This window comes from Orcinus orca, chromosome X, assembly GCF_937001465.1.
Source record: "Orcinus orca chromosome X, mOrcOrc1.1, whole genome shotgun sequence".
In the NCBI taxonomy this organism is placed as follows: domain Eukaryota; kingdom Metazoa; phylum Chordata; class Mammalia; order Artiodactyla; family Delphinidae; genus Orcinus; species Orcinus orca.
The window spans coordinates 57,522,633-57,546,420 of NC_064580.1; positions in this window are offsets into that span (position 1 = coordinate 57,522,633).

A 23,788-nucleotide genomic window follows, 5' to 3' on the forward strand; every position below is an offset into this window, starting at 1 on the left:
CTGTTGGATGGGCTAGACAGCTTCACATGTGCACTGGTTAAGTTACTTATATGGGTGGATGAAAGGGTGTATTCAACAATAGGTGCAACTACAAATTAGTTTCCTTGCCTGGGTAGAGCATTATAACCAGCTCCAAGTACAAAAAGGCCCTTTTTTTGTGGTCTTGACTCAAACCTTCCCATGCCTCAAGTTTCTGGGTCAAACAGGGCCACTGGCTTTTCTCTGCAGACAACCATCTCTGTCCTCTGAACTCTCTGTTAAAGATTGCTGTGCTACACAGCTTTTCAAGTGGTCTGACCAATCTTTTTGGTTGGTTGGGGTCAGGAGTTTTGCTTTGCTCAGTCCCCTGCTGCTCACCTCCTGCTGTGTGGCCTGGTTCCTGACAGGCCACAGACTGGTACTAGTCTACAGCCCAGGGGTTGGGGACCCCTGATGTACAATATTATATAAGTTACAGGTATACAATATAGTGATAAACAATTTTTAAATGTTATACTCCAGTTATATTTATAATGAAATATTGGCTATATTTCCTCTGTTGTACAATATATCCTTATAACTTATTTTATACATACTAGTTTGTACCTCTTAGTCCCCTACCTCCATATTCCCCCTCACCTTTCCCTCTCCCCACTGGTAACCACTAGTGTTTTTTTTTTTCTATATCTGTGAATCTGTTTCTTTTTTGTTATATTCACTAGTCTGTTGTATTTTTTAGGTTGCTCATATAAGTGATATCATACAGTATTTCTCTTTATTTGTCTGATGTATTTCATTTAACATAAAACCCACCAAGTCCATCCATGTTATCACAAATGGCAAAATTTTATTCTTTTTTATAACTAAGTAGTATTCCATTGTGTATATATATATATATATATATATATATCACATCTTCTTTACCCATTCATCTCTTAATGAGCACTTAGCGTCCTTCCATATCTTGGCAATTGTAAATAATGCTGCCATGAACATTAGGGTGCATTAAATTCAAATTAATGTTTTTTGGTTTTAATTTTTTTAGATATATATCCAGGAATGAAAATGCTGGGTCATATGGTAGTTCTATTTTTAGATTTTTCAGAAACCTCCATACTGTTTTCCACAGTGGCTGCATCAATTTACATTCCCCCCAACAGTGTACTAGGGGTCCCTTTTCTCCCCATCCTCATGAACATTTGTTATTTGTGTTCTTTTTGATGATTGCCACTCTGACAGGTGTGAGATGATATCTCATTGTAGTTTTGATTGGCATTTCCCTGATGATTAATGATGTTGAGCATCCTTTCATGTGCCTTGGCCATATACACGACCTCTTTGGAAAAGGTCTATTCAGGTTTTCTGCCCATTTTTTAATTGGGTTGTTTGGGGTTTTTGATGTTGAGTTGTATGAACTGATTATATATTTTGGATATTAGCCCCTTGCCAGTCATATCATTTGCAAATATTGTCTCTCATTCAGTAGGTTGTCTTTTCATTTTGTTGATGGTTTCTCTGGCTGTACAAAAGCTTTTATGTTTAATTAAGTCTCATTTGTTTATTTTTGCTTTTATTTCCTTTGCTTTAGGAGAGAGGTCAAAAAATATCACTACAATTTATGTCAAAGAGTGTTCCGTGTACGTTTTCCTCTAGCAGTTTTAATTCACTCACCAAGTTCCCTTGCCAAAAGGGGCCACTGGCTTTGTTATGTAAATTATCAGCTCTGCCTGCTGTATTCTCTGCTATGTTTTGCTGAGCTACACATCTTCCATCTGTTCTGTCCAGGCAGGGCTAGGAACTACACTTAGCAGTGGGCAAGGCTTCCTTGTCCAGGCAGGGGCAGACCAGGCTCCAGGGTCAGAAAGGCTCTCAGTTTGAGGATGTGAATCAAGCAGACCTGCACCATGCCAAATTCCCTGTTCACATTGTACCACTGTCTTGGCTCTTCAGATGAGCAAACCTGTCATTTGGGACTACTACTTGGACATTGAAGGTAAGAACTTAGTCTTCCAAGATCAAAGTGCTGGTTGTTGCAAGCTCCTTCTCCCTTCTCTGTCACAATCAGATGCCCAGAGGTCAAGCCCCACAGATTCTTCCAAAATTCCCATGATCAGAGACTGGAGTGGGTGCTTGCAAAATCCACAATGCTGGGAGAGCTGGATATCTCACCCTGGGCTCTCTTTTCTCACTGGAGAACCTATAGGCTAAGGGAAGACCTCTTGATGTGGAGTTGCACTGGCCTTGGGGAGGGGCAGTGCCATTGGAATATAGCCACTCTTCTTAGCCTTCTAATGCAATGTATTTGTCTCTGTGGTCCAGGGGAGTGCTTTCGCCTTATCCCTGTTTTCTAGGCTTTTTCCAGTGTTGGCTTGGTCACGAATAGTTGTTGGTTGTTCTTTTTGTGGGGTGAGTGAAGTTAGGAGTGACCTATTTGCCATCTTTTTTGAGTATGTTTAGCTTTGTAAGAAATCAAACTATCTTCCAAACTGGCTGTACCACTTTGCATTCCCATCATGAATAAATGAGAGTTCCTGTTGCTCCACATTCTTGTCAGCATTTTTTGTTGTCAGTGTTCTTGATTTTAGTCATTCTAGTAAGTTTGTAGTGGTGTTATTGTTCTTTTACTTTACATTTCCCTTGTGCCATATGGTGTGAAGCATGTTTTCATATGTTTATTTGCTATCAGTATATCTTCTTTGGTGAGGTGTCTCTCAAGGTCTTTGTCCCATTTTTCTGTTGGGTCTTTTTTCTATTAGATGAGTTTTAAGTATTGGGTTGGCCAAAAAGTTCATTTAGGTTTTTCATAGCAGCTTACAGAAAAATCCGAACGAACTTTTTGGCCAGCCCAATATTTTTTTGGGTATATTTGGGATAATAGTCCTTTATCAAGTGTGTCTTTTGCAAACTTCTCTCCAAGCCTGTGACTTGTCTTCTCTTTCTCTTGACAGTGTCTTTTGCAGATAAAGATAGTTAGTTTTGATGAAGTCCAGCTTATCAATTATTTTTTTCGCAGAGTATGCCTTTAAACTGTTGTATCTAAAACGTCATTGACATACATAAGGTCATCTAGGTTTTCCTTTGATATCTTCTAGGAGTTACATAATTTTTCATTTTACATTTAGGCCTATGGTCCATTTTTAGTTTATTCTTGTGAAGAATGTAAGCCCTAGATGTACTCTTTAAATGTCCAGTTGGTTGCTTTCTGATGTCCAGTTGTTCCAGCACCATTTGTTGAAAATACTATCTTTACTCAATTATACTGCCTTTGCCCAGTTGTCAAAAATATGTTGACTGTAATATGTGAGTCTATTTCTGGGCTCTCTATTTTGTTTCACTTATCTATATGTATGTTCTTTCACCAATGCCACACTGTCTTGATTACTGTAAATTTATAGTAAGTCTTGATGTCTACTAGTGTCAGTCATACGACTTTTTCTCCTTCATATTGTGTAGGCTCTTCTGAGTTCTTTTCTCCTCCATATAAACTTTAGAATCAATTTGTCCATATCCAAAAAATAAGTTGCTTGAATTTTGTTGGGAAAGATCAAGTTGGGAAAAACTGACATCTCAACAATATTGAGTCTTTCTGGCTATGAACATGAAATAACTCTTCATTTATTTAGTTATATTTTTTATTATGTTCAACAGTCTTGTCATTTTCCTCATATAGACCTTGTATATATTTTGCCAGATTTATACCTAAGTATTTCATTTTGGGGAGTGATAATTTAAATGGTATTTTTAAAAATTTCAAATTCCACTTGTTCATTGCTGGTATAGAAAGCAATTTACTTTTGTATATTAGCCTTGTATCCTGACACCTTGCTACAATTAATTATTAGTTCCAGGAGTGTTTTTGTCTATTTTTTTGAATTTTCTGCATAGACAATCATGCAATCTATGAACAAAAATAGTTTTCTTTATTTCTTCCAAATCTGTATAACTTTTATTTCTTTTACTTTTCTTATTGCATTAGCTAATATTTCTGATATGATGTTCAAAAGGAGTGGTCAGAGAGGCCATCCTTGTATTTTTCCTAAACATAGTGGGAAAGTGTCTAGTATCTCACCTTTAAATATGATGTTAATCGTAGATTTTTTATAGATATTCTTCATCAAGTTAATGAAGTTCCTCTCTAAGTTTACTGTTTTATTTTTAATCATAAATAACTTAGATTATGTCAAATGCTTTTTCTGAATCTACTGATATGATCATGTGAGTTTTCTTTAATTATATTGTTGATTCGATAGATTGCATTAATTGATTTTCAAAAGTTGAACCAGCCTTACATACCAGGCATATATCCCTCTTGTTCATGGTGTACAATTATTTTTATATATTCTTTGATCCAATTTATTAATCTTTTTAAGGATTTTTGTATCCATATTCATGAGAGTTATTGGTCTGTAGTCTTTTTTTTTCTTGTAATGTCTTTGTTGGTTTTGGTATTAGGGTAATACTGGCCTCATAGAATGAGTGAGGAAGTATTCTCTCTGCTTCTGTCCTCTGAAAGAGATCAAGAGTATTGGTGTAATTTCTTCCCTAGAGTTCGCCAGTGAACACATCTGGTCTTGGTGGTTTCTGTTTTGGAATGTTATTAGTGATTCAGTTTCTTTAAGAAATATAGGCTTGTTCAGATTCTCTATTTCTTCTTTTTTGAATTTCAGGAAATTGCCTCTTTCAAGGAATTGATCCATTTCATCTGGGTTATCAAATTTGAGAACACAGTTGTTCCTAGTATCCCTTTATTATACTTTTAAATTTGATAGGATCTGTAGCAATGTCCTCTCTCACATTTCTGATATTAATAATTTGTGTCCACTCTATTTTTCTCTTGATTAGCCTGGCTAGATGCTTATTGATTTTATTGATCTTTTCAAAGAATCAGGTTTTGACTTAATTGAGTTATTTCTATTGAGTTCTTGTTTTCAATTTCATTGATTTATGCTCTAATTTCTCGTTATATTTTGCTGCTTATTTTGAAGTTAATTTGCTCTTCTTTTCCTAGTTTACTAAGGTGGAAACCTAGATTATTGATTGTAGCTCTTCCTTCTTTTATAATATATGCATTTAATACTATAAATTTCCCTATAAACACTGCTTTTTTTTGGAGTCTACAAATTTTTTTAAGTTGTGTATTCATTTTCATGTATTTTAAAATATTTATAAACTTCTGTTGAGATCTCTTCTTTGATCCATGTATTATTTATAAGTGTGGTTTTAAAATATTTTGAAATTGTCCAATTATCATCCTGTTATTGATTTCTAGTTTAATTCCACTGTGGTCTGAGAGCAGATATTATATGATTTATATTATTGTATATATGTTAGAATGTTTCTTATCACCAGAATATGGTCTATCTTGGTGAATATACCATGTGAGCTGAGAAGAATTTGTATTCTGCTGTTGTTGGGTGAAGTAGCTTAGAGATGTCAATAATATACAGCTGCTTGTTGGTGTTGTTAAATTATGGCTTTGCTGCTGAATCTGTCCATTTCTGACAGAGAGATGTGGAAGTATCCAACAATGATAGTGGCTTCATCTATTTTTTGCTGCAGATCTACCAGTTTTCCCCTCACGTACTTTGGTGCTCTGTTGTTAGGCACCAAGCACATTAAGACCTGTTATATCTTCTTGGACAATGACCCCTTTATCATTATGTAGCACCCTTCTTTATCCCAGGTAACTTTCCTTGCTTTGAAGTCCACTCTGTCTTAAATTAATAAAGTTACTCCCGTATCATTTTTAAAAATTGAAGTATAGTTAGTTTACAATATTATGTTAGTTTCAGTTGTACAACATAGTGATTCAGTATTTTTATAGATTATACACCATTTAAAGTTACTATAAAATATTGGCTATATTCCCTGTGCTGTATAATATATCCTTGTATCTTATTTATTTATTTTTAATATTCTTATTTATTTTATACATAGTAGTTTGTAACTCTTAATCCCCTATCCCTGTCTTGCAACTTCCCCCTTCCCTTTCCCCACTGGTAACCACTAGTTTGTTCTTTATATCTGTGTCTGTTTCTATTTTGTTATATTCATTCATTTGTTTTGTTTTTTAGATTTCACATATAAGTGATAACATACAGTATTTGTCTTTCTCTGTATGACTTATTTCACTAAGTACAGTATTCTTCATGTCCATCCATGTTGTTCCAAATCCTGTATCCTTTTGATTAGTGTTAGCATGATATACTTTTCTCCTTAAATTTTCTTTTTATCTACATATGCCCTTATATTTAATGTGGGTGTCTTATACACAGCATATAGTTGAGTCTTTTTTTTACTCTGACAACCTATGTCTTTTAATTGGTGCAGTTAGACTATTGAGATTCAAAATAACTATTGATATAACTGGATTAATATCTAAAATATTTGTTACTGTTTTTCTTTCCATTGCCCTCTTCTTTGTTCCTATTTTTGTCTCACTATTTTTCTGCCTTTTGCAGTTTTAACTAATCATTTCACATGATTCCATTTTTCTCTCCGTATTTACCATGACTTTTAGAAGTTTTTAGTGGTTACCTTAGACTTTGCAATATATATTGACAACTAAGCCAAGTCCACTTTCAAATAATGCCATGCCACTTCATGGGAATGTGAGTACCTTATAATAATAAAATAACCCTAATTCTTTTCTCTTTCGTGCCTTTCGTCATCACTGTAAGTCACTTCAATAATGTGATGGTAAGATGTGGGGCTGGGGAAGTGTTCTATAGTCCTATGAGTAGATCTCAGTATTTTGTGAGCCTGTGCCTCTGGATTGTGGACTCCATTAGTATCTCAGTATTTCCCCCCCTTAGGTGGGACAGGATGGCTAGAGTTGACTGGAGTTGGATATTTCCCTTTCCATTGGTCAGTTAAGCTCTGACAATACCTAGTATGTTAGGCTGTGGTTTAGATAGGTTTCCCTGAGGGCAGGCCTTGTTAAGAAGAACAAAGTGTTCTGGTATATTTTGAAACAATTTGTTTTCCCCTTCCTTTGCTAGTAACAGGAGGGGATTATTTTGTCTAGCTGTACTGAAATATAATTGACATATAACATTGCAAATTAAAGGTGTATATTGTGATAATTTGATATATATATAACAAAAGGTTTGTTAACACATTCTTTACTCCAGCTAATTACCATTTTATTGTTGTTGTTATGATGAGAAGATTAAAGATCTACTCTCATAACAACTTTAAATTATCCAGTATGATATTGTTAATTATAGTCACCCTGCTGTGTATTAGATCCCTAGAACTTACTAATCTTATAACTAAAAGTTTCTACTCTTTGACCAATATCTTCCTATTTCTCACATGCCTCAGCTGCTGGTAACCACCATTTTACTCTCTGTTTCTATGAGTTTGATGTTTTTAGATATCATGTATATGTGAGATCATTATTTGTCCTCCTCTGGTTGACTTATTTCATTTAGCATATTGCTGTCGAGGTCCATCCACGTTGTCACAAATGGTAGGATTTCCTTCTTTTTATGGCTGAATAATATTCCACGGCTGTGTGTGTGTGTGTGTATATATATATATATATATATATATATATATCCATTATCTATCTATCTATCTATCTATCTATCTATATCCATTTATTTGTTAATGGACACAAGTTGTTTTATGTCTTGGCTATTGTGAATAATGTTGCAATAAACACAGAAGTGCAGATAGCTCTTTGAGATAGTCATTTCATCTTCTTCATATTTATACCCAGAAGTGGGACAGTTCTAGTTCTAATTTTTTGAGAAATCTCTATACTGTTTTCCATAGTGGCTGTATCAATTTACATTCCAACCAACAGTGAGAGCACAAGTGTTCCTTTTTATCCATATCCTCACTAGCACTTTTCATCTCTTGTCTTTTTGATAATAGCCTTTTTAACAGTTGTGAGATGATATATCATTGTGGTTTTGATTTGTATTCTCCTGATTAGTGTTGTTGAGCACTTAGTCCTGCACTTGTTGGCAATTTGTATTTCTTCTTTGGAAAAATGTCTGTTTAAGTCTTCTGCTAATTTAAAAAATCAAGTTGTTTGCTGTTTTGCTATTGAATTGTATGAGTTACTTATATAGTTTGGATAGAAACCACTTGTAAGACATAGGCTCTGAAATTTTTATTCTCTCATTCCATAGGTTACATTTTCATTTTGTTGATTGTTTCTTTTCTTGTGCAGAAGCTTTTTAGTTTGATGGAGTCTGATTTATTAATTTTTGCTTTTGTTTCTTATGATTTTGGTATCATATCCAAGAAATTATTGCCAAGATGAATGTCAAGGAGCTTTTCCCCATTGTTTTCTTCTAGAAATTTTAGTTTTAGGTCTTATGTTTAAGTCCTTTATCCAAGTTAATTTTTTGTGAGTTGTGTAAGATAGGGTCAAATTTCATTCTTTTCCAAGTGGATATTCAGTTTTCCCATCACCATTTATTGAAAAGACTATCCTTTCCCCATCGACTATTCTTGGCTCCCTTGTCAAATATTAGTTGACCATATATGTGTGGGTTTATTTCCAGGATTTCAGTTCTGTTCTGTTGGGGGATTTTTCTCCATTATTTACTGTGAAAACCTGGTTGAGCTCCTGGAAGTGAATTTCACAAAATTGTATCCTCCCTGACCCCAGGTCCTCTTGAAGTTTTTAACTCTAAGAGTTGTCCACACTGAGCCTTCAGCAAATTGTCAATTACAGTTCCAGTTTTCCTATGTTGGCAATGGTTCCTGTGAGTTGTGCTTGTGAGTCTCTGCTTTGGTAAGCCATGACTCTCTATATTTGCCTGTCTTTCCCTCCTATCTTGCTGGCAGCAGTTTTCACTGTGTCCTCCCCTCTTACAGATTCAAGAAAGCTGTTGATTTTTCAGTGTGTTCAAACTTTTTACTCATTAAGACAGATTGGAGATTTCCAGGCTCCTTACATGCAGAACTAGATCTAATATTTACTATAATATTTATAAAATAGATGTTACTAGTATGTGCCAGCCAGTGCTCTGGGAACTGGAGATAGAGCCCTAAATAAGGCAGATGCTTTCCTTCTCTGCTGTACTTATATTCTAGTGGGAGGAAGCAGATAATAAAAAGCTGTTTTCATGCCTCCTGGCAAGAAACAAAATAATAGTGGTCAGCCAAAGTCTCAAAGAGAGGCTTGTAATACTCCTGCTTCAGAACTCACACTTAACAGCGTTCTTCCCATGCTTGAGGGAGCCAAGATTTCTCCTGACCCTCAAAGGAGTCTATGGAATTTCAGCTTAGCTGCAAACTAAGGGCTGGTAGCCAGAGTCCTGTGACAGTCTAAAAAACTTTCTTGGATTCTAGGGCCTGGAGGAACCCATGCTAAAAAAAGGAGCATGTGTATTCATAGAGGTTTCTCATAAAGGGCTTCAAGTCTTCCAGGATGAAGTCCCACAATAATATGTTGCTATTGTTATCATTAATAAGAATTACAATATTATTAATTAATAAAGGACAGATACCTCAGGCCAGCTCTGGTGTTTGCAGAACATCATGACCTATTCTTCCACATGTTTGGGGTTCAATGTTAGCCATACTCTATTTTGCCCCCAGTCATTTTCTCTGTGGTTGGAGGATGGGAAAGACATGCTTATAGATTTTAAGGGAATTGCAGCCCATGTGTTATTCAGTTCAACTGCATTTATCTTCAATTGGGGCACATACTGGGGTTGGATGAGGGGGAATGTGAAAATTTACTATATTCTGAAGTTTTATCCTGAAGCAAAACAGGATCTCTTCTTACAACTATTACCTTTCAAGGAGTCTAGTTGTTTTTTTACTGTGGTCTTATTTTATTTTTCAATATAGCTGAATCTAGAATGAGTTCAATATGAACGTTTCAGGGCAAGGGTATGATACTAAGATGGCAGGGAGATAGAAATCACCTGGTAAGTAGTGTAGAAAATAGCCTACCCCTCTCCAGATGGTGGAAACAGCAAGAAAGGAAGTTGCTGCCACTTCAGGCTCCAAGACAATGGTCAGTTTCCACATTAGACTAACTCCTCTGTCACAATCTTAAATTTTTACATTTACTTTTGGCTATTATAGTCTGATATAGTGGAGCAATGAAACTGTGCTTTGGAGCCATGTAGATCTGGGTTCAAGTTTTAGCCTCATCTTCTGTGTCACACAGCTTGTGTCCTTAGGCAAGTTAGTGAACACTCTGAAACCCATTGTCCTTGATTACTACATGGGTTGTTGTCAGAGATAATGGAGGCATGACTTCAACAGACTCAAGTTCTTTGATCTTCTTCAGCAATTTTACTTTCATTTAAAGCTCAAACAGCCTGCACATCAACTACCACAGGAAGTCCCGTCTCTTACCAGAGTTTCCGCCCCAGGTTATTTCTGGTATTTGCTTAGGAATGAATACATGTTGCACTGGTATTTTCTGGTCATTTTTCTTCTGATTGGCTCAGCCAGCATTCTCACTTCAGACCACTACCCTACTCCAAGATGGTCTTTTCTTGCTCTCTCTTTACTGCTTTCCCCAATCTACTGCTAGTATCTGCTGTGCTGCTTTCAAGTTCTACTTCCCACCTCACTCCCAAATGTGGATTTAAACCTACTGAAGATTTTGTCAGGGTTTCAAAGGTTCCAGTCACATTTTAGGTGGTGATAAAGGTCTGAGAACCTGAGATTCCTGTTTTCTCAGGAGTCTTTATGACACAAAAGTGCTTCTCAAGCTTATGGCCTAGGCCTGTGGGTACAAAGCTGATATAGGGGGAAAGCAGAGCTTACTCTGTCTTTCAAAGCAAATCTCAAGGAATGGGATTATTTTTATTTTCTAGATGAAAATCATCTGGCATATCTTTGTTGGTCTATATTTGCAAGTTTACCTTTGCACTAAAATCCTGAGTTACATTGCAGAAAGAACGTGCATCAAGTCCCTCAACTTGTCTTCTACGGAAATAACCCTGATTAGACTTTCCACTGGCAAACTTGCTGATATCACTGCAGCTTTTTAAAGAATCTTGGTCTGCAGGGGTCTTCTCATGTATGAGGATCTCCTATATCTCCAAGATCTTTTTCTTATCTCCCCCAGATTGTTATTGTGACCCAAGGAGTAGGATCTTCCAATTCCAGGTCCCCTGAGGTCCTGAGCAACATTCTCAGTACACGAGCTGTTTCTGAATGACCTTTAGCTTTCAGCTTTCTCATGACATTTCCTCGAAATGATGGCCTTTTCAGGATGACTCTATGCCACTGCATCTTCCCTGGAACAACCACTGGGCCAAGCAAAAAAGATATCTTCTCATCAGAATATTTATGTTCTTCATAAAGAACAAGAAGTATGTGCATCTCACCTTCAGCTTTCTCCTCTAAGTTCCAGACACACCAGACTTTTTGCCACATCTCACACACTTAGTGATCTTTTACATATTTATATCTTTTCTGGGAATACCACCTCTTGCTCCAACATATTTTATCATGACCAAAAAGACTCAATATATCTGGATTCTGAACACATCTCCATTTCATACCACTCTCTCTCTCTTATTCACTGTATGCCAAGTACAGTAGATTTTTAAATTTCATCCTTTGATCCCATCAAGCTCATGCATTCTTTAATGTCTTTGCACTAGCTGTTCCTTCTGCTTGGACTCCTCTTATATTACTACTTAAAGTTTTATTTTATATCTATTTGTTTATTGTCAGCCTCCCCCACTGGAATATAAAGTTCATGACTTTTGTCTTGGTTGTCTACTGTAGTGCCTAGAACACAGTATGTGTTCAATAAATATACCTCGACTGAACTTGACTTTTGCTATATTTTGCAAGCAAAGAGCTCGAGTGCAGAGGATATATAAGTATCATGTTCATAAGCTACTTTACCCCTAGGAGACAGTGATGGGGATGGAAAGGTGGCACCTCTGTTCCAAGAGCCATGCTAGAAATTCAAGTTTCCATTCTCCGGCCTTTGCTCTAACCCCTTTTCTATACAGTAGCCAAAATGAACATTTTTTTCGGGTCACTCCCCTGTTTAAACTCTTCAGCGATTTCCCACTACCCTCAGAATAAATTCATTCATTTTTTAAACAAAAATTTACTAAGTGCTTTATTGATTTTCGGTTGTGTGTAATAAATTACCACAAACTTAGAGAATTAAAACCACATCCATTTATTATCTCACCATTCTTCAGGTTAGAAGTACGGGAACTCTGCAGCTGGATTATCTGCTCAGAGTATCATAAAGCTGGAAGTGGCAGCTGGGCTGAGTTCTCATCTGGAGGCTCTGGGGAAAAATTCGCTTCCAAGTTCATTCTCATTTTCAGAATAATTCAGTTTCTTGTCATCATAGGACTGTTGTAGGACTGTTTTCTTCCCTGCTGTCAGCCAGGGGCCACTCTCAATTTCCTCCATTTTATGCCAGCGCCAGCACATTAAGTACTTCTTGTGCTTTAAAACTTTGGCTTTCTCTTCTACCACTAGTTGAAGAAAACTGCTTTTAAAGACTCATATTAAGTCTACCTGTATAATCTCCCTACCTTAATGTAAACTAACCTGGGACAGTAATTACATCTATAAAATCCCTTCACAGCAGTACCCAGGTTAGTGTTTTATTGAATAACTGCACACAAAAAGACAGGAATCTTGAGAGCCATATTACAATTCTCTTTACCACAAACATCCATTCTCTTAGGCACTTAGACACTGGGGATACAGAATTGAACCACACAGCAAAAAATCATGACCTTCAGGGATTTTGTATTCTAGTACAAGGAGATAGACAGTATCCAGATGAATAAGCAAAATATATATTATCTTGGATGGTGATAAACAGTACAGAAAAAATAAAGCAGAAGAGAAGGATTAAGGATGCCTGGCAAAAATGTCATTTCAATTATAAGTAGGAAGATCAAGAAAGTTCTCACTTAAAAAGATAATATTTAAACAAAGATCTTAAGGAGATGAAGAGTGAAGCCTGCAGATTCCTATTCCAGGCAGAGAGAACAGCAAGTGCAAAGGCCCTGCGGCAGAAAACAAAATTCTTATTCTGCCCACAACCCTGGCTCCTGTCTCCTTCTCCAGCTTCATCTCAGTCCACTAGCCCCTCATTTTCTGAGCTTCAGTATTATTCCTCTCTTTCTTGTAATACTCTTCCCCAGGTTCTTACTTGGCTGGCTCTTCTCGTTCAGACATTGGCTCATGGAATTCCATGGTGGTCCAGTGGTTAGGACTCTGTGCTTCCACTGCAGGGGTCACAGGTTTCATCCCTGGTCAGGGAACTGAGATACCACAAGTCTTGCAGCACAGCAAACAAAACAAAACAAAACAAAATAAAAACAACAAAAAGAAAACAAAACACACACAAAAAAACAAGAAAAAGCAGATATTGCCTCGTGTAATTTCCCTGTTCCATCGTTTTGTTTTGTTTTTTAAACATTTGGACACATAGATTTATATAGATGATTTCATGTTGTGAAGCTTAGTGTTTACTTACTGCATAAGATGAGCACCTACAATTACTAACAGGAATTTTTTCCCCCAAATATGCTCAAATCTATATAAATTACTGTATCTATTCTGTTTTTGTATTTAATAAACTTTTGATTTGAATACTTTTTAAAAAATGAAAACTATTTAGGCATGATTGATATACAAAAAGCTTTTAATTTTTAATGTATACAACTTGATGAATTTGACGATAAGTATACATCTGTTAAATCACTACCACAATCTATGCTACAAACATGCTCATCACCTCCAAGATTTTCCCTCTCTCTCTTCATTTATTATTATTGTTTTGTGATAAGAGCACAACATAAAATCTACCCTCAGCATTTTTTTTGTGAGATTGCCTTCTCTACTAGATGGTAAATTTCATTTGCATAAGGGCCATGTGTCTGTTTTGTGTTCCACTATATTCCCTGCATCTAGTAGAATGACTGGTGCATAAGTTGTGCTCCACTGGATAAGTTAAAACAGATTGCAGGAATACATTGGTTATGTAGGTTAATATACCACTGCTATCTATAAATCCTGATTTTAAATGTTTGTGATCATCCACATAATCTGTGGTTTCATTATTGAATTTGTATGTACACACCACGTTTTATTTATAAAATATATATTAAATCAAATATCACTTATTTCTATCTTTCAGTTATTTTTCATGTAAACTTTGAATAAAAGCATCCATTGTGTCAAAAATGTATCAAAACACTGATCTAACCCAACCACCTCATTATACAAAAAGGGAAACAGACCACAGAAGGGAAAGAAAAGATTTGTTCAGAGTTATATAGTGAGTCAGTAGCAGTATTAACTCCCTGAATCAAGTCTTCTAACTCCTGTCTAGTTATCTCCCTTCTTTATCCTCTGAGTACATTCAGATGAAATGTGACATGGGAGGAAACATGGAGGATAATGTTTTGGATGATAGCTGGGCTCCTCTGAAGGCCTTGAATCAGAGAGAAGCAGTGAGGAATATGGCTGAGGTCAACATAGAGCCTGAAAATCCAGGCTGAAACCCAGAGCAAAGTGTTCAGAGACTAAAGACATGAGTTGGAGAGCTGCACCATAGTTCCAGGAGCGTGTGTATTCTTCTATAACATGATTCGTTCAATTAACCATATATTTTAAAACTCTTTTCATGTCAGTATGTACATAAAACTGCTTCATTATATTTTACCAGCTCTATCATAATCTCAAGAATCGCTGTTTCTTGGTTCTTTAAACTTTCAGAGCTCTATTGTACTGAGCTGCTCTTTTGGCTTTTTTTCTTTGAATTTCATTCAGTGTTTAGCTGCTATGAAACATTTTCTGCATTGATAGGACTTGGGGAGCTAGTGGGCAGCTGTATAGAGGCTTGTGCCTAGAAAGGTAGTGAGATATAAATCTTCGGAGGTGTTCAAAATTTTGGACAACCACTGAGCAAAGATAATGTGTAAGAGTGAACCATACATAACGACACATGCAGATCTCCAGCATAGTTCTTATCACACTTCTTAATTCTTTGTTACTTTGTCTATCTAACCACTAGGTAAGGATATCTTTGAGAGTAGAGACCCAGTCTTGTTGAACATTTTATCACCAGAACCTAACACAGTGTCTTGACACTGAGTCAGTGCTCCATCAATGTTTATGAATGCATGATCTATGTAATACTAAGATTTTGATGATCTTGTCTGCAAATATCCCAAGAAGAAGAAGCCAGTTCTACAGACACATTAGAATCCACCACCTCCTTCAAGTACAATGAACATATGACCATACATTCAGAGAACTTTGACTTGCATTTCTCTGATAATTAATGATGTTGAGCTCCTTTCATATATATAACTCAACCAATTCTATGTTTTCTTTGGAAAAATGCCTTTTCAAGTCTTTTGCTCATTTTCATTGGGGTATTTGGGATTTTTTGATATTGAATTATAGCAGTTCCTTACATATTTTGGAAATTAACCACTTTTCAGATATATACTTTACAAATATTTTCTCACATTCTGGAGATTGCCTTCTCATTCTGTTTCTTTTGCTGTGTGGAAACTTTATAGATTGATGTAGTCACACTTCTCTATTTTTGAATTTGTTGCCTGTGCTTTTGATATCATAAACAATAAATTATGGCCAAAATAATACCAAGAAGATTTCTCCTTTTGTTTACTTCTGGGAATTTCACAGTTTCAAGTCTTACATTTCAGTCTTTTATTCATTTTGAGTTGATTTTTGTGCATAGTGGTAGGTAGGGGCCCATTTATTTTGCATGTTGTTATCCAGGTTTCCCAGAACCATTTGTTGAAAAGATTAATTTTTACACGTTGTGTGTTCCTGGAACCCTTGCCAAAGATTGGTTGACCATATGTGTGTAGGTTTATTTCTGAGCTTTCTTTTTATTGGAATATAGCTAATTTACAATATTGTGTTCATTTCATGTTTACACCAAAGTGATTCAGGTATTTTATTCAGATTATATTCCATTACAGGTTATGACAAGATATTGAATATAATTCTCTGTTCTATAGAGTAAATCCTTGTTGCTTATCAATTTTATGTATAGAAGTTTGTATGTGTTAATCCCATATCCATAATTTGTCTCTCTCTCTCTCCCTCTCCCCTATGGTAATCATAAGTTGGATTTCTAGGTCTGTAAGTCTGTTTATGTTTTAGAGATAAATTCATTTGAACTATTCTTAGATCCCACATATAATTGATATCATATACTGTGGGTCTTTATCTCTCTGACTCTCTTAACTAAGTATAATAATATCTAGGTCCACCCATGTTGCTGCAAATTACAATATTTCATTATTTTTTATGGCTGGGTAATATTTCATTGTATATATATGTCACCTCCTCTTTTTTGTTTTAACACCTTTATTGGAGTATAATTGCTTTACACTGGTCTGTTAGTTTCTGCTTTATGACAAAGTGAATCAGCTATACATATACAAATATCCCCATGTATCTTCCCTCTTACATCGCCCTCCCACCCTCCCTATCCCTCCCTCTAGGTGGTCACAAAGCACTGAGCTGATCACCCTGTGCTATGCAGCTGCTTCCCACTAGCTATCTAATTTACATTTGGTAGTGTATATATGTCCATGTCACTCTCTCACTTTGTCCCAGCTTGCCATTTCCCCTCCCAGTGTCAAGTCCATTTACTAACGTCTGCATCTTTATTCCCGTACTGCCCTTAGGTTCTTCAGAAATTTTTTTGCTTCCATATTTATGTGTTAGCATACATACTTCACTCTGTATGACAGACACTAGGTCCATCCATCTTACTACAAATAACCCAATTTCATTTCTCTTTATGGCTGAGTAATATTCCATTGTATATACATGCCACATATTCTTTATTCATTCATCTGTTGATAGACACTTAGGTTGCTTCCATGTCCTGGCTATTGTAAATAGAGCTGCAATGAACATTTTGGTACATGACTATTTTTGAATTATGGTTTGATCAGGGTATAGGCCGAGTAGTGGGATTGCTGTGTCGTATGGTAGTTCGTTTTTTAAGGAACCTCCATACTGTTCTCCATAGTTGCTGTATCAATGTATCAATATACATTCCCACCAACTGTGCAAGAGGGTTCTTTTTTATCCACAACCTCACGAACATTTATTGTTTGTAGATTTTTTGATGATGGCCATTCTGACTGGTGTGAGGTGATACCTAATTGTAGTTTTGTTTTGAATTTCTCTAGTGATTAGTGATGTTGAGCATCCTATCATGAGTTTCTAAGCAATCTGTATATCTCCTTTGGAGAAATGTCTATTTAGGATTTTGGCCCATTGTTGGATTGTTTTTTTTTTTTTAATTGAGCTGCATGAGGCACTTGTACATTTTGGAGATTAATCATTGTCACTTGCTTCATTTGCAAATATGTTCTCCCATTCTGAGTGTTGTGTGTACATCTTGTTTATGGTTTCCTTTGTTGTGCAAAAGGTTTTAAGTTTCATTAGGTCCCATTTGTTTATTTTTGTTTTTATTTCCATTTCTGTAGGAGGTGGGTCAAAAAGGATCTTGCTGTAATTTATGTCATAGAGTGTTCTGCCTATGTTTTGCTCTAAGAGTTTTATAGTGTCTGGACTTACACTTAGGTCTTTAATCCATTTTGAGTTTGTTATTTTGTATGGTGTTAGAGAGTGTTCTAATTTCATTCTTTTACAAGTAGCTGTCCAGTTTTCTCAGCACCACTTATTGAAGAGACTGTCTTTTCTCCATTGTGTATTCTTGCCTCCTTTATCAAAAATAAGATGACCAAATGTGCGTGGGTTTAACTCTGGGTTTTGTATCCTGTGCCATTGATCTATATTTCTGTTTTTGTGCCAGTACCATACTGTCTTGATTACTGTAGCTTTGTAGTGTACTCTGATGCCCAGTAGCCTGACACCTCCAGCTCCATTTTTCTTTCTCAAGATTGCTTTGGCTATTCAGGATCAATTGTGTTTCCATACAAATTGTGAATTTTTTATTCTGTTTCCTTTAAAAATGCCATTGGTAGTTTGATAAGGATTGCATTGAATCTGTAGATTGCTTTGGGTGGTATAATCATTTTCACAATGTTCATTCTTCCAATCCAAGAACATGATGTATCTCTCCATCTGTTTGTATCACCTTTAATTTTTTAATCACTGTCTTATAGTTTTCTGCATAAGGGTCCTTTGTCTCCTTAGGTACGTTTATTCCTAGGTGTTTTATTCTTTTTGTTGCTATGCTAAATGGGAGGGTTTCCTTAATTTCTCTTTCTGATTTTTCATTGTTGGTGTATAGGAATGAAAAAGATTTCTGTGCATTTATTTTGTACCCTGCTAATTTACCAAATTCATTGGTTAGCTCTAGTAGTTCTCTGATAGTGTCTTTAAGATTCTCTATGTATAGTACCATGTCATCTGGAAAAAGTGACAGTTTTACTTCTTCTTTTCCAATTTGTATTCTTTTATTTCTTTTTCTTCTCTGATTGCTGTGGCTAAAACTTCCAAAACTATGTTGAATAACAGTGGTGAGAGTGGACAACCTTGTCTCATTCCAGATATTAGTGGAAATTTTTTCAGTTTTTCACCATTGAGAATGATGTTGGCTGTGGGTTTGTCATATATGGCCTTTATTATATTGAGGTTAGTTCCCCTATGCCTACTTTCTGGGTGTTTTTTTTTTTATCATAAATGGGTGTGGAATTTTGTTGCAAGCTTTTTCTGCATCTATTGACATGATCAAATGGTTTTTCTCCTTCAATTTGTTTATATGGTTTACAACATTAATTGATTTGTGTATATTGAAGAATCCTTGCATTCCTGGGGTAAACCTCAATTGATCATGGTGTATGATCCTTCTAATGTGCTGTTGGATTCTGTTTGCTAGTATTTTGTTGAGGATTTTTGCATGTATGTTCATCAGTGATATTGGCCTGTAGTTTTCTTTCATTGTGACGTCTTTGTTTGGTTTTGGAATCAGGGTGATGATGGCTTCATAGAATGAGTTTGGGAGTGTTCCTCCCTCTGCTATATGTTGGATGTGTTTGAAAAGGATAGGTGTTAACTCTTTTCTAAATGTTTAATAGAATTAGCCTGTGAAGCCATCTGGTCCTGGGCTTTTGTTTGTTGCAAGATTTTTATCTTAACCTCAATTATGGTGCTTGTGATTTGTCTGTTTATATTTTCTGTTTCTTCCTGGTTCAGCCTCAGAGGGTGGTGCTTTTCTAAAAATTTTTCCATTTCTTCCAGGTTGCCCATTTTACTGGCGTTTAATTGTTTGTAGTAATCTCTCACGGTCCTTTGTATTTCTGCAGTGTCTGTTGTAATTTCTCCTTTTTCATTTCTAATATTCTATTCATTTGAATCTTCTTCCTTGTTTTCCTGATGCATCTGGCTAATGGTTTATCAATTTTGTTTATATTCTCAAAGAACCAGGTTTTAGTTCTATTGATCTTTGCTACTGTTTCCTTCATTTCTTTTTCATTTATTTCTGATGTGATATTTATGATTTCTTTCCTTCCGCTAACATTGGGGTTTTTTTGTTCTTCTTTCTCTAATTGCTAAGGTGGTTTATTTGAGGTGTTTCTTGTTTCTTGAGTTAGCATTGTATTGCTATAAACTTTCCTCTTAGAACTGCTTTTGCTGCAATCCATAGGTTTTGGGTCATTGTGTTTTTATTGTCATTTGTTTCTAGGTATTTTTTGATTTCATCTTTGATTTCTTCAGTGATCTCTTGGTTATTTAGTAGTATATTGTTTAACTTCCATGTGTTTGTATTTTTTTACAGATTTTTTCCTGTAATTGATATCTAGCCTCATAGTATTGTGGTCAGAAATGTTACTTGACACAATTTCAATTTTCTTTAATTTATCAAGGTTCAATTTGTGATATGATCTATCCTAGAGAATATTCCATGAGCACTAGAGAAGAAAGTGTATTCTGTTTTGTTTGGATGGAATGTCCTATAAATATCAATTAAGTCCATCTTGTTTAGTGTAACATTTAAAGCTTGTGTTTCCTTATTTATTTTCCTTTTGGATGATCCATCCATTGGTGAAAGTGGGGTGTTAATGTCCCTTACTATGATTGTGTTACTGTTGATTTCCCCCTTGATGGCTGTTAGCATTTGCTTTATGTATTGAGATGCTCCTATGTTTGGTGCAAAAATATTTATAATTGTTTTATCTTCTTCTTGGATTGATCACTTGATCATTATGTAGTGTCCTTCTTTGTCTCTTGTAATAGTCTTTATTTCAAAGGCTATCTTGTCTGATATGAGAATTTCTATTCCAGCTTTCTTTTGATTTCCATTTGCATGGAATATCTTTTTCCATCCCCTCTCTTTCATTCTGTTTGTGTCCCTAGGTCTGTAGTGGGTGTCTTGTAAAAAGCATATATATGGGTCTTGTTTTTGTATCCATTCAGCCAGTCTATGTCTTTTGGTTGGAGCATTTAATCCATTTACATTTAAGGTAATTATCAATGTGTATGTTCCTATTACCATTTCCTTAATTGTTTTGGGTTTGTTTTGGTAGGCCTTATCCTTCTCTTGTGTTTCCTGCCTCGAGAACTTCCTTTAGCATTTGTTGTAAAGTTGGTTTGCTGGTGCTGATTTCTCTTAGTTTTTGCTGGTCTGTACAAGTTTTACTTTCTCCATCGAAGGTGAATGAGATCCTTCCTGGTAGAGTAATCATGGTTGTACATGGTTCCCTTTCAACACTTATATATGTCCTGCCACTCCCTTCTGGCTTGCAGTGTTTCTGCTGAAAGATCAGCTCTTAACCTTATGGGGATTCCCTTGTATGTTATTTGTTGTTTTTCTCTTGCTGCTTTTAATATTTTTTCTTTGTATTTAATTTTTGATAGTTTGATTTACTTGTGTCTTGTCATGTTTCTCCTTGGATTTATCCTGTATGGGACTCTCTGTGCTTCCTGGTCTTGACTGACTCTTTCCTTTCCCATATTAGGGAGGTTTTCAACTATAATCCCTTCAAATGTTTTTTCAGTCCCTATGTTTTTCTCTTCTTATTCTGGGGCTGCTATAATTCTAATGTTGGTGCATTTAATGTTGTTCCAGAGGTCTCTGATACTGTCCTCAATTCTTTTCATTATTTTTACTTATTCTGCTCTGCAGTATGTATTTCTATTATTTTATATTCCAGGTCACTTATCCTTTCTTCTGCCTCAGTTATACTCCTATTGATTCCTTCTAGAGAATTTTTAATTTCATTTAATGTTCATGATTGTTTGTTTGCTCTTTAATTCTTCTAGGTCCTTGTTAAAAGTTTCTTGTATTTTCTCCATTCCATTTCCAGGATTTTGGATCATCTTTACTACCATTACTCTGAATTCTTTTTCAGGTAGACTGTCTATTTCCTCTTTATTTGTTTGGTCTGGTGGTTTTTTACCTTGCTCCTTCATCTGTTTTATGTTTCTCTGTCTTCTCCTTTTGCTTAACCTACTGTGTTTGGGGGGTATCATTTTTGCAGGTTTCAGGTTCATAGTTCCTGTTGTTCTTGGTGTCTGCCCCCAGTGGCTAAGGTTGCTTCAGTGGGTTGTGTAGTCTTCCTGTTGGAGGGGACAGGTGCCTGTTATGATGGATGAGGCTGGATATTGTCTTTCTGGTGGGCAGGACTGGGTCCAGTGGTGTGTTTTGGGGTGCCTGTGACCTTAGTATGATTTTCGGCAGCCTCTCTGCTAATGGGTGGTGTTACGTTCCAGTCCTGCTAGTTGTTTGCCAAAGGGTGTCTAGCACTGTATCTTGCTAGTTATTGAGTGGAGTTGGGTCTTGGCGTTCAGATGGAGATCTCTGGGAGAACTTTCACCCTTTGATATTATGTGGAGGTGAGAGGTCTGTAGTGGACCAATGTCCTGATCTCGGCTCTCCCAGGTCAGAGGCACAGGCCTGACACCTGGCTGGAGCACCAAGGCCCTGTTGGCCACATGGCTTAGTGGAAAAATGAGAGAAAAAGAAAAGAAAGAAGGAAGGAAAGAAAGAAAGAAAGAAAGAAAGAAAGAGAGAGAGAGAGAGAGAGGGAGGGAGGGAGGGAGGGAGGAAGGAAGGAAGGAAGGAAGGGGAAGAAAGAAAGAAAAAGAAAAAGAAAGAAAAGAAAGTTACTAAAATATTTTTTAATTATTAAAAATAAAAAAAGTAATAGGAAAAAAAGGAAGAAAGAAAGAAAAGCATAACCAAGCCAAAATCAAATCCAGCAATTATTTTAAGTGCTAAAAACTATACTTAAAAAGTAAATAAATAAATAAATGGACAGACAGGACCCTTGGGCAAATGGTACAAGCAAAGCTATACTGCCAAAATCACACATAGAAGTGTACACATACACACTCACAAAAATTGATAAAGGAAAAAAAACGTATATCTTAAGTCTACAGTTTCTTCCAAAGTCCACCACCTCAATTTTGGGATGATTGTTTTTCTCTTCACGTGTTCCAGAGATGCAGGGTACATCAAGTTGATTGTGGAGATTTAATCTGCTGCTCCTGAGGCTGCTGGGAGAAACTTCCCTTCCTCTTCTTTGTTCACACAGCTCCTGGTGTTCAGCTTTGGATTTGGTCCCACTTCTGTGTGTAGGTTGCCTGAGGACGTCTGTTCTTTGCTCAGAGAGGATGGGGTTAAAGGAGCAGCTGATTAGGGGGATCTGGCTCACTCATGTTGGGGGGATGGAGGCAGGGGTATGGCATGCAGGGCGAGCCTGCATTGGCAGAGGCCGGCATGGAGCTGTATGTGCCTGAGGTGCCGTGTGTTCTCCCGGGGAAATTGTCCCTGGATCACGGGTCCCTGGCAGTGGCAGGGTACACAGGCTCTCGGGAGGAGTGGTGTGGATAGTGACCTGTGCTTGCACACAGGCTTCTCAGTGTCTGCAGCAGCAGCCTTAGCATTTCATCCCTGTTTCTGGTGTCCACGCTGATAGTCATGGCTCACCTCCTTCTCTGGAGTTTGTTTAGGTGATGCTCTGAATCTCCTCTCCTCAGGCACTCTGAAACAATGGTCTCTTGCCTCAGGCAGTTCCAGACATTTTCCAGACTACCTCAGGCTAGCTGTGGTGCAGTAGCCCTCTTCAGGCTGTGTTCACACAGCCAACCCCAGTCCTCTCCCTGGGATCTGAACTCTGAAGCTGGAGCCTCAGCTCTCAGCCCCCACCCACTCCGGCAGGTGAGCAGACAAGTCTCTCAGGCTGGTGAGTGCTGGTCAGCACTGATCCTCTGTGTGGAAATCTCTCCTCTTTGCCCTCTGCACCCCTATTACTGTGCTCTCCTCTGTGGCTCCAAAACTTCAACCCTGCCACCCCTGTCTCCGCCAGTGAAGGGGCTTCTTACCGTGTGGAAACTTTTCCTCCTTCACAGCTCCTTCCCAGAAGTGCAGGTCCCATCCATATTATTTTGTCTTTTTTTCCCACTTTTCTCTTTTGCCCTTCCCAGGCACATGGGTAGTTTCTTGCCTTTTGGGAAGTCTGAGGTCTTCTGCCAGCATTCAGTAGGTGCTCTGTAGGAGTTGTTCTACATGTAGATGTATTTCTGATGTATTTGTGGGGAGGAAGCTGATCTGCACGTCTTACTCCACCACCACCTTGAAGGTCTCTCCACCTCTTCTTCTTAAGCCAATCATCTATTGATGTGCACTTGGGTGGCTTCCATGTCTTAGCTAGTGTATATAGTGCTGCTATGAACATTGGGGTGCATGTATCTTTTCAAATCATAGTTTTCAGTTTTTCTGGATATATACCCAGGGTTGCTGGATCTTATGGTAGCTCTAATTTTACTTTTCTAAGGACCTTCTTACTGTTTTCCATAGTGGCTGCACTAATTTGCATTCCCAGCAACAGTGTACAATGGTCCCCTTTTCTCCACACCC